The 12,109-nt window shown below is 42.0% G+C and overlaps 1 non-coding gene across 1 annotated transcript; it reads left to right on the top strand.

Annotated features, from left to right (window-relative positions):
* Positions 1-5,249: 5,249 nt before the first annotated feature.
* On the top strand, positions 5,250-5,321 carry TRNAP-UGG (transfer RNA proline (anticodon UGG)). Its single transcript has one exon. It is a non-coding gene; the product is annotated as a tRNA-Pro (tRNA).
* Positions 5,322-12,109: the final 6,788 nt, after the last annotated feature.

The raw sequence follows: 12,109 nt of genomic DNA on the forward strand, positions 1-12,109 counted from the left end.
GCTGATTGATGAGCAATTTGGGAAGCACTGTGCACAGGGGTAAGCAAGCTTTGCAAGGACGATGGTCAGGCATGATGGGAGTTGTAGTCCAACAATATCTGGAGCAGACCACATTGGTTACCCCTGTCTAAAGAGACTGTTTTAACCTGTATCAGTTCCACAGAATTCGTGCATCTTACATATCTGTAATGAACAAGGGACCCTTCTCAAAGGAAGAAGTCCCTTCCACCTCTTAGGACATTTCTCATATCTCAGATGCATGCTAGGATACTGAAGCCACAGTGCATAAAACTTGAAATCAAAGGCTTCACCCAAGGAGTGGTAAATGGGTGCTCAGCACTGATTCTTGTGGAGTATCAGGAGGATCTGGATGTGTAGGACTTTTGTTACAGAAACTGCCATGCTCTGTACTCTGGTTGGCTAGCTTTTGTAAGGGTTAGTCAGATCCTATGCATGTTTTCTAGGGGTGTGCCCAGACCACAAGATTCAGTCTGGATGCTGAATCACATCCCCGTTCAGTTTGGATTGATACAGAGGCTACCTGATTTGGCTTGGGTCCAAATCCCAATTTGGGACACCTGGAGTTTCATGTCTCCCCTTTCACAAATCAGAACATGGCTATAACCTTTTAATGTTTGACAGAACTTCTGAGTGAATAAAGCCTGCCTAATTCCAAACAAATAGGTCCAGGGGCTTTTGTGCACAAATGTCTTTGGCAGTGGTTTTCCTGCAAGGGGAGACTATATATTTTTGAGGTGATTAAAAGAGCAATAATTTAATTTCCCCTATTGTTTTGTGGGCCAATTGTGTAAAAATAGCATATATCAGGGAGGTGTCACTAGGTAACGTGCCAATTTTAAAGGAATAGATGCAGGGGACTTTGTCCTAGGCACATTTAAAGTTGATGGGGGGAGGGGATAAAAAGGATTTATTTTCCTCCCTGTGGTTTTGAGGGCAACGATTTTAGTAGGAAAATGGCAGACGTCACAGAGATGCCCCTATGAAAGCAACCTGCAAAGGTTGAAAAGGATAGATGTAGGGGTAAAGGAGTTATGATGAAGGGTGGGAGACAGCTTGAGGTTTGTGTTCTGTGCAGTTGGCTTCAAAAGTCACAGAAACTAAGCACAAAGCTGATTTGATAGGGGACGATGTGTGGACATTTGGCAGAGGCAGAAGGACTTGAAGATCCAGCATTTTCCAAGCAAGCACCTCTAACAGAACAAATAAAGAGCAGCGAATAAACAAGAACATCATTGGTGCCAGCTGCAGATCTTCCTCTTCTATCAGGCCTGAGAATAATAAGATCTTTGACCAATGTAGTATATCATTTGCTTGTACAAGAGTACTTACATTTTTGGTGTATTGTGATTTTGTATTTTGTATTTGTGATCTGAGATATTTTTGACGAAGAATGGAATATAAGATAATATCTAAACCATACATTTAAAGCACATGGCTTCCTCCAAAGAACCCTGGGAATGGTAGTTTACCCTTCACAGAGCTACAGTTCCCAGAACCCTCAACAAATGACAGTTCCCAGGATTCTTTGGGGGAAGTGATGTTTCAATGTATGCTGTGAATATGACTTAAATTGGTTAAAAAAACACACACACATAACAAGATGATACATTACTTCAAGTCTTCCCCCAAAGTACTCTGATAAGAAGCTATAGCTGTCAGTCACAAAAAGAGCTCTCCCACCTCCTCTCTCCACCCTTGCAAGCTTGGGGAGATGTGTATCAACACCACAGACACACTGTCTGCAGTGTTTTTTAATGGCTGAATCTCTGCAGTGCCCCAGATTGCTTCAGAGGCCCCTGCTTCAGATTGGAGTGCTTTGGAGGGATCCTGCTTCAGTTCTGACAAGCCCTGAATCTTTCTGAAGTGGCCTGCTTTAGCTTGGGAATCTTCTGAATCCGACGACATCCCTAATGTTTACTCTGTTGAAAGGTAGCCCCATTGCTAAGTCAGCAATGCATGCATTGGATTTCAGACTCTGACAGCAATCCTATAACCACTGAGAGTAAGCCTCATCAGTGGCGTCACTAGGGTTGGTGTCACCCGGTGCGGTAACTCATGGTGTCACCCCCATGGACCTCCTCCCATACCAGACCATACAGAATCCTTAGTAATGTTTTTGTACTAATGTTACTTGTAAATCGTAATTCCTGTATATCACTGGAAGAGTTCCATATACATCCCAATTCCAAAGAAAGGGGATCCCAGGGAATGCAGTAATTATCGAACTATTGCCTTCATATCCCATGCAAGTAAGGTAATGCTCAAGGTTCTACAACAAAGGCTCTTACCATATATGGAGTGAGAAATGCCAGACGTTCAAGCTGGATTTAGAAAGGGAAGAGGTACCAGAGATCATATTGCAAACATACGCTGGATAATGAAACGGACCAAAGAATTACAGAAGAAAATCACCCTGTGCTTTATAGATTATAGCAAAGCCTTTGACTGTGTAGATCATGAAAAACTATGGAATGCTTTAAAAGAAATGGGGGTGCCACAGCATCTGATTGTCCTGATGCGCAACCTATACTCTGGACAAGAGGCAACTGTAAGGACAGAAAATGGACAAACTGATTGGTTCCCAATTGGAAAGGGTGTGTGACAGGGGTGCATTTCATCACCCTATTTGTTTAATCTCTATGCAGAACATATCATACGGAAAGCGGGATTGGACCAAGATGAAGGAGGTGTGAAAATTGGAGGGAGAAATATCAATAATTTAAGATATTCAACCATACTACTAGCAGAAACCAGTAATGATTTGAAACAAATGCTGATGAAAGTTAAAGAGGAAAGCACAAAAGCAGGACTACAGCTGAACGTCAAGAAGACTAAAGTAATGACAACAGAAGATTTATGTAGCTTTAAAGTTGATAATGAGGGCATTGAAGTTGTCAAGGATTATCAATACTTTGGCACAGTCATTAACCCAAATGGAGACAATAGTCAAGAAATTAGAAGGTGGCTAGGACTGGGGAGGGCAGCTATGAGAGAACTAGAAAAGGTCCTCAAATGCAAAGATGTATCACTGAACACTAAAGTCAGGATCATTCAGACCATGGTATTCCTGATCTCTATGTATGGATGTGAAAGTTGGACAGTGAAAAAAAGTGGGTAAGAGAAAAATCAACTCATCTGAAATGTGGTGTTGGAGGAGAGCTTTGCACATACTGTGAAAAAGACAAATAATTGGGTGTTAAATTAAACCAGAACCATCACTAGAAGCTAAAATGATGAAACTGAAGTTATCATACTTTGGACACATCATGAGAAGACATGATTCACTAGAAAAGATAATGCTGGGAACAACAGAAGGGAGTAGAAAAAGAGGAAGACCAAACAAGAGTTGGATTGACTCCATAAAGGAAACCACAGACCTGAACTTACAAGATCTGAACAGGGTGGTTCACGACAGATGCTCTTGGAGGTTGCTGATTCATAGGGTTGCCATAGGTTGTAATCGACTTGAAGCCACATAACAACAAGGCTGAGGTCCCTAGAAAGAAAATGGTTGAGGTCTCCTCAGATGAAAACAGATGGTGAACAAGAACACCAAGAATGTGATGACACCCACAACAACATTATTTCAGATTGCGCTTCGGGGTCCACACTTATACTGATCTTACTTTTCAGTGCAAACTGATCTTTTATTTTTCTTATCAGATTATCATATCAGGAAAAAGTGTCAAAATTGGGGGGAAAGTATGGGCTGGCTTTGGATGGGGATGGTGTTGAGGACAACATGAAAACATGCATACATGGGTAGCATCAAATACACACTAAACCACTGTGTGTATACACCTGGAGAAGGGCTGTATTACACTTCAGGTATGAGTGCAAAAGGAGATTAGAGATGGATCCTCCTCTTAGGAAGCAGGCTGGAGGCTGACCTCTACCACCCATCAGCTGCTGTAAAACAGTTCTAGAAGAATCTCTTTCAATGTTTGGGATCATCCTACCTCCCCACCCCCTTTCTTTTTTCCAATAGAATAATAAAGCAGATCTGGGGAAAAGCATCCTGCTTTTCAGAATTGCCTGAGGCACCAAGAGAAAGTCTGGGAAGTCTCATTCACCAATAGCTACATGGACAGGGAACTGCTGAGCCTGTGGAAAGTGGTTTGTGCGTTCAGCTACTTGCCTTATTAGCAAGAATATTACTATGCAAATGTGGTCAAAGAGGAAAATATCAGTGGCACTCACTTGGGGAAGAGTCCATCGTAGCACTGAACCTTTGTGATATTACCAGAATTAACTGGTGTGACTCCCAAATAATGTTGTGAAGTCGATTGGGGAAAAACTGTCCCTCCAATTTTTTCCAGGTCCTCCCCAATATGGGAAAATAACTTTCCCCAAAAAATGTTCCAGTTTCCACATCTCTACTCCCAAGAGTGCTGTAGAATCCTTGAAGCTTCACTGGTTTACTACTGTAGTAAGCTATCTGAGTCAGGCAAATAATGTGTTAAGTACAAACATAAGGAGTTCTGATCAGACCTGCATCTATCTAGTCCAGCACTATGTTTACCACAAAAACTGATCAGGTGTCTCCGGGAAGCTCACCCCCAGGACATGAGTGCAATAGAACTGCTTTTGTTCCTCAACAATACCGCCTCTGAATCTGGAGGTTCTAGTCCTCATGACTTATAACCACGGATATATTTTTCCTCCATGAATTTGTCTAATCCTCATTTAAACCTATCTAAACTTGTAGTCACAATTACATCTTGCAACAGGCATCAAAAGGGCAAGTCTCAATAAAACAGACCACCCCCAGATTAAGATAGTTGGAGGGTCCTGATCTAATTCCCAAAAGAGAGCCTCCCCTCCCACAGATAGAAAAGCATGAAATAAGGTGCCTCAAAGGAAGCATTGTGGTATCTTAAGTTTAAGGCATAAAAGTTTATTGTGGCATAAGCTTTTATGGATTACCAAAAAAACCCCAACCTTCTGAGCACCTGTTGTTTCACAACTTACAGCAAAAACAAAAACAAAACTAGTCTCCCAACTTTAATAAAGAAAAAGATAATACTCTGAGCACGTGCACCTTCCATTTTAAGCTCACTTAATTATTCATTGTTTTTGCTCACTTCCTGCCTTTCCCGTTGAAGACCACCATAGCTGAGGAGTGCCATCGAGTTCTGAACAGAGTAAAACAGTTCTGCTGATTGTTTTCCCTTCATATTTTTTTCTTTTCTTGTTAAAAGAAAGGCATACATTTGCTTTTTTGGGGAAGGGCCATAGCTCAGTGGTAGAGTGTCCACCTTGGACGTGGAAGGTCCCAGGTTCAATCCCTGGTGTCTCTAGGTGGGGCTGCGAATAGTCCCTGTCTGAAACCTTGAGAGTGTAGACAATTTTTTAAAAATTGTTATTAATTTTTTTATTGTGTTTTAAAATTGTTTTTTGTGTTTTAAAATTTGTATATTTGTTTTTATTGTTTTTAATTGCTGTAAACCACCCAGAGAGCTTCGGCTATGGGGCGGTATATAAATGTAACAAACAAACAAACACACACACAAAGCGCACATGCCTGCCATTACCCAAGATGGCAGTGGGGGCGTGTTGACACCCCCACTGCCATCTTGGGTGAGGTGTGCATGTGATGGTGCATAGAGCCTCTATGTTCATAATAGGACAAGACTGCAATCCTATGCAAACATATGTGCATACATGTGCAAACATATATACCGCCCTGGACTCCTGCGGGGAGGAAGGACAGGATATAAATCAATATGTGGAAGCAACTTCTGAGTAGACATGCTTAGAATTGCATTGCATTGTAGTGGGGCTTACTTTTGAATAGGGATAAGCGAATCTGTCAATTTTGGTTTTTCACAGTTTTTCATTTTTCCAATCTTAAGTTCACTTTTCCACATTTCCACAGCAGCTTGTGGTGTTTTTTTTAAAGTCCACATAAGAATTCACCAGCATTTGGGTATTAATTTCTCCCAATATATTCATATTTGTAAGTTGTTTTGCCTCATATACATATTTTTGCAAAGCAAGTTTCCCTAGAATAATTTATTTATTTAATTTGTACCGCGCCCTTCCTCCCAGCAGGAGCCCAGGGCGGCAAACAAAGCACCAAAAAACTTTAAACCTTCATAAAAACAGATCTTAAAATACATTAATATAAAACAGCATTAAAAACAATTTAAAAAAAACCTTTAAAAAGGGTTAAAACATTATTTTAAAAAATTAAATAATGCATTTTTATGGACACTTTGCTCTGGCATATGCATTTTGCACACATTACATGTCTGTGGAGCTGTATTGCAAAATATGGAGAAGTGTGAATTCAGAAATTGTGAATTAAGTGTGGAATAAGTGCAAAGGATGGCTGTGGTTTGTTTGCAAAGTGCGAATTGAGTCAGTTTAAATGTGAGCTAAACTGAGTTCCTTCCTTCCAGTCCCTGCCTCTGAGTAGACATATACAGGGCTGCCCTTTAATTAAAAAAAAAAATAGAAGAGGGCACAAAGTGTGGAATAAGCCAGGCTTTTAGATATATAAGAAAAATTCCAAAACAAATTCTAACCAGCATAATTTTGAGCCTCAAATGCTGGTTTGAGAAGGAACCAGCTGGTAGAACTGCAGGCAGATCCCTCCTTCCTATATAAATACTTTCCCAACTCATATATAATCAGGCTTCAATTTTTAATTTTTTTTTTTACTGACAGAGGCTTAGTCCAAAGAACTTGTAATGTGGGGGAGAAAAATGAACCCAAATTGCTAATCAATGTGGACAGACTTGGGAAAATCATTCCGAATGACCAAGGATTCCACCCACACCCACCCGAAAAAGAGGAATTTGCTCTACAAGCACATGCCCAAGTCAATACAAAATTTTTGTTTGGGGGCTGCCAACTGATTTAATCCAGAATGAGCCAATGAAAGTCAAACACACTTCAGCGGTGCTTAAGTTATTTCCTTCAGTTTCTCATGGAGTCTGTTTTGCAGAGACAACAGTGGTTGAGAAGCTTCAAACCTGACCTTTTCAAACAATCCTTTCCAGGTTCAAATATCCCTCCTGTTTGGGATTGCGCCCTTGACCGGCTCCTCCATGGCGCTCACCCGCTCGCCCGCCGCTCTCTGTACCCCTTGGCACGAGAAGCAGGCCTGGGAACACCAGCGTGCCTCCCTTGCCCCACCGACGCTGCTCCCGGTCTCGCCCACCTGCCTGCGGCCTGCCTGCCTGCCTCCAAGAAGGAGTTGGCTGCTCTGACGCCGACCCAGAGCGCTTCTCAGTTCCTTTGCTGGGCAACGGGGGCGGCTCTGGGTGTCATCCCTCTCAATAGTATCACCCGGGTGCAGTCCGCACCCCCCGCATCCGCCTAGTGACGCCTCTGAGCCTCCTTGAGACTTACTTCTGAACAGACATTGCACGCCCAGTCTAGTCTAGGGGGTTAGCAGTTTATTAGTTGATTTTGCCTCCATGAAGGCTGGATGTGTGTTGTTAACACTGAGTTGTTGAAATCTTAACTTATCTCCTTCCTTGCCTTTTGCCTTGCTCTGCTCATGCTACTTTATAATAATTCTAATCAGTTGGTTAATAAAACTTAATGTCATGCCTTGTTTCCTATAGGATCAGCCTTGGCCCTTCTCCCTGTGTTTGGAGTCTGCTTCACTCCATCCTTTCCAAGGATATCATTGAGACAACCAAGAGAATCTTGCAAGTCTTGCTTTTCTGATTTACATGTATGCCATTGTAGAAGCCTTCATTCCCCCATATCTGTGGATCAAGCATCTTTCATTAGAGACAAAATTGTTTTATAAGTGGCAAGGAGTAAACTCAGGGAAATGATCAATACCTTGATACAAAAGATTACAAGAGTCAAAATAAAACTAATCAGAGGTTTAGCAAATATCAGGGAATATGTGCTGAATGGATCTATGGACAATGTGCTAAGTGATCCAATGTGCTTAACTGGGCAATTATTTCAAATTAATGTGTGAAACCATTGTATCTTCAGTCAATACCTAATTATGTCAAATCATCCAAAACATACCTCCTTGCAGAAGAGACTGCTAAAGGCTGAAAGGGCTGTTTATCTATACAATAGCTTTAGATTCTGATCAGGGATTTGGTCTATACATGGGTGATAATTACTCTCTTGGTACACTGATGCACAGAGTGATAAAGGGGGCAAGTGTATCTTGTATCTTGGTGTCCAAAACAAGTGCTTACATTTCCTGCATCATCTGAACGTTAGAGATTTCAAGGTGAATAAAGATACTTACATTTGGGAAAGGGATGAGTCCTGCTGCAAGTGAGGGAATGAGTTCAGCTAGGCTTTACTGGTGGAATGTACAGCACTGAGAAGCCTTCTAAGAGGAAAGTGGCAGTGCCCTGTAGCAGCTGAAGCCTAACTGATTAGGAGATTAGAGACTCAGGGCTGTATCCAATGCTGTGCACATGGAGTTCCATTTGCACAATGGGACTTCCATGTACACCTCCCTCACCCACTCCCAAAAATCTGCTCTGAAGGGTCCCCCAACCCTCTGTAGCAGATTTTGAGAGTGTAGCTATAGCAGAGAGAAGGGACACCTTCCAGTGTGCAAGTAGAGGTCCATTGCACAAGTGGAATAAAAGCATTAGATACAATCCTCATATCCTGGAGACTTTTTTATGTCATTACTCAGCATAGGATTCCTTCACATGTGCATATTTAATACATGATAATAGCAGTATCAGCTAGCTACTTGAATATATGATTGAGCCATAGCAGATCAATCACCATCACAGACAGAAATTTCATATGAGCTAGTAGAAGCTCAAATACACTTTTCAATGACAGTTTACACATTCCACTGACAATATTTATTTATTATTTATTTTTATTTATTTGTTGAATTTCTATACTGCCCGACTAGCATAGCTCTCTGGGCGGTGTACAACAGAGAAATATAAATATACACAATAAAATCAAATAAATCAGTGCGAGGGACATGTATATAAAAATCCACAAATCTAAGATCAATTACAACATATTTAAAACTAAAAAACTAAAATGCCTGAGAAAAGAGGAAGGTTTTAACTTGGCGCTGAAAAGATAACAACGTCGGCACCAAGCGCACCTCATCGGGAAGACTATTCCACAGTTCGGGGGCCACCACTCAGAAGGCCCTAGTTCTTGTTATCGTCCTCCGAGCTTCCCTATGAGTCGGACCTCGGAGGAGGGCCTTCGATGTTGAACGTAGTGTACGGGCAGGTTCATATCGGGAGAGGCGTTCCAGCAGGTATTGCGGTCAAAATATAAATCAAATAATAAATAAGTAAATAAGTTATCAAATATTTAGCAAAGGCAACTCAAGTGATACACATGGGTGTCTCCCCCTAACCACAGAGTAGGTACATTCAGTATATTCAGTATGTACCAGCTTTGCACACAGTGTTGGAGGGATTTTGACTTATTTTTCTTGGCAGATTCGCTCCAGGTCATTCAGGTTGGTTGGACATAGCTTGTGGACTGCAATTTTCAAAGAGTACCAAAGATTGTCAGTGGGATTGACATCAGGACTTTGACTGGGCCACTGTAGGACATTCTCCTTTTTGTTCTTGAGCCCAGTGGCATCACTAGGGTTGGTGTCACCCAGTGCGGTAACTCAGGGTGTCACTCCCATGGACCTCCTCCTGTACCAGACCATACAGAATCCTTAGTAATGTTTTTTGTACTAATGTTACTTGTAAATCGTAATTCCCGTATATCACTGAATGTAACGGCAATAGTAATGACATAAACAACTAGCAAAATTAAAATTACACCTTTAAATTACAATATCATACGCAGAGCCTAAATGTATTTACATTTATACATAGTTTCATGTGGTTAAAGTGAAAATTCTGTAAGAAAACAATAGAATTCGAAGTAAAAACTTTTAAGAACTACATCAAAATTATGTTCATTTTAACATTAAACTTTACTGTTACATGAGATACATTAATGGATTAGGTTTGCATAATCAATAATGGCCCAAATAATGTAGAAGTTGTAGACAAATGCATATGGAAATATACTCATAAATGAAATAATACCAAAAAAATAAACAGGAACAAATACACAAACATTTCAGCACTTAGTGAACATCTCAACTAAATCAGAACTTTCCTTTCCTGGCCTTCAAAGCTGCAAACTTGTGAATCACTTCATCGAAATCAATGCCTTTTGCCAACTCACTTTCAACTGATAATATCGCAAGATCGGAAAGCCTTGATTTGCAACACACAATGCTACTCCCACCCCTTTTTACTGTAAAACCTGGTGGGAGCTGCTTTTTCAGTTATTTTTTTTAAAAAACTCAGCTTCAAAGAGATTTCACAACTGATTGGCTGATCAACCCTTTTCCCCTCCAGGTGTGGCAATGGAAACACTCTGCTCTGGCAGCTAGTGTGTTCATGGCCTTCAGCTGCTGCCAGCCAAACCTACCTGACTGCTAAAGTCATCACCTAAGGTAGGGGTGGGGAAGACCAACAGCAATTTTTAAGAGGTCCATGCAGAAAAAAAGGTGGGAAACTACTGGTATAGGGTGGTAATTTCTGTATGTACCCCTCTCTGTCCAGGCAACCAAGAGGCATTAGAGTTCACAGACATGTCCCAGCCAGGATGCTCAAGGTGTGAAGTAGGGCCAGTAAAAAGAGTGGCCTGGGGATAATTCTGAGGGCCAGTTAGAGAGGCTTGGAGGGCCACATTTGGTCCCTGGACCTGAGCTATCCTCCCCCCTCCCCCCATTCTAATGAGCAGCCACAAGTGAAACAGGGCAGAGGGTGCAGAAATCCTGATTCAATAGGTCCCCTTCCCAAGTCTGCGCAGTTTTGTTTTGGCTTCAGAGTATCTCCAAATCAAGGATTACAGGGACAGAAGAAGCAATGTCATTTCCACACAGAATTGAACTGAAACCTATCTTTTTTTGAGAAATTAAGCACTGGGGATCATATTGCACCAAGTCTAACAGGTAAATTTCAAAAAAAAAATTCCAAATGCTTAATGCTGAACTGTGTACTGTAACTGAAATGAGTTAAATACTTGTAAGGATTATTAACAGTACCTAGATATCCCCAGGGGTAGCTCTGTTGAACGTCTGTTGCAGCAAAAACAACCTGGCAACCTAGGTAGGAGTAGGAGTAGAGTAGGAGAGGGAGAAGGAAATGACTGGCCGGCTCCAAAACTCGCCTTTCCCTTCCCCATGGTGCGCAAGACAGTCACCCCTGGTGGTGGTGGTGGTGGTGGTGGTGGTGGTGGTGGTGCAGTAGCCTCTAGCCTAGCCTGCCTGGTAACCGGCTGCAACACCACTCGAGGCCCCACCCCGTGGGAGATCCAGCCCGGCGCCCTTCCCTGCTCTTCCCCCATGCCTCACGTGTTAGTGTGGGCAGGGCAGCTCTCTGCCTGCCCCGCTTCCTGGTGCCTAGGGGCGGCTCTGGGTGTCACCCCCTCTCATGGTGTCACCTGGTGCGGTCCGCACCCCCCGCACCCCCTAGTGATGCCGCTGCTTGAGCCATTCCAGTGTTGCTTTGGCCTTGTGCTTGGGATCATTGTCCTGCTGAAAAAGGATTTTCCTCCCAAGCTTCAGTTTTTTAGTGGACTGAAGCAGGTTCTTTTGCAGTATTTCCCTGTATTTTGCTCCATCCATTCTTCCTTCAATTTTAACAAGATGCCCAGTCCCTGCTGATGAGAAGCATCTCCACAGCATGATGCTACAACCACCATACTTCACTGTAGGGATGGTGTGTCTTGAGGTATGGGCAGTGTTAGGTTTGCACCACATATAGAACTTTGAGGTTTGGCCAAAAAGCTCTATCTTGGTCTTATCTGACCACAAAATGTTTGCAAGGCACTGTACATTGCTTAGAAGGGCACCTGCACATTTAATTTCTTCACTTTTTTTTCTAGGAGAACTAGAGACTTACTTTTGTTGTTTAAAAAAATGAAAGCTGAAAGTCTGGGACCTGTGCCTATGGGCATCAATAAAGGCCTTCACATGTGCCATGGCAGCAACCCATGTATGGGATAAACTTGTGTCAACCTGTTTTTCATTCAGTTATTTCATACTAAGTTATCTATCTTATTATGCAAAGTTTGTTTTCATATGATATGGTTT

The sequence above is a fragment of the Rhineura floridana genome, chromosome 2 (genome assembly GCF_030035675.1).
Source record: "Rhineura floridana isolate rRhiFlo1 chromosome 2, rRhiFlo1.hap2, whole genome shotgun sequence".
Classification (NCBI taxonomy): domain Eukaryota; kingdom Metazoa; phylum Chordata; class Lepidosauria; order Squamata; family Rhineuridae; genus Rhineura; species Rhineura floridana.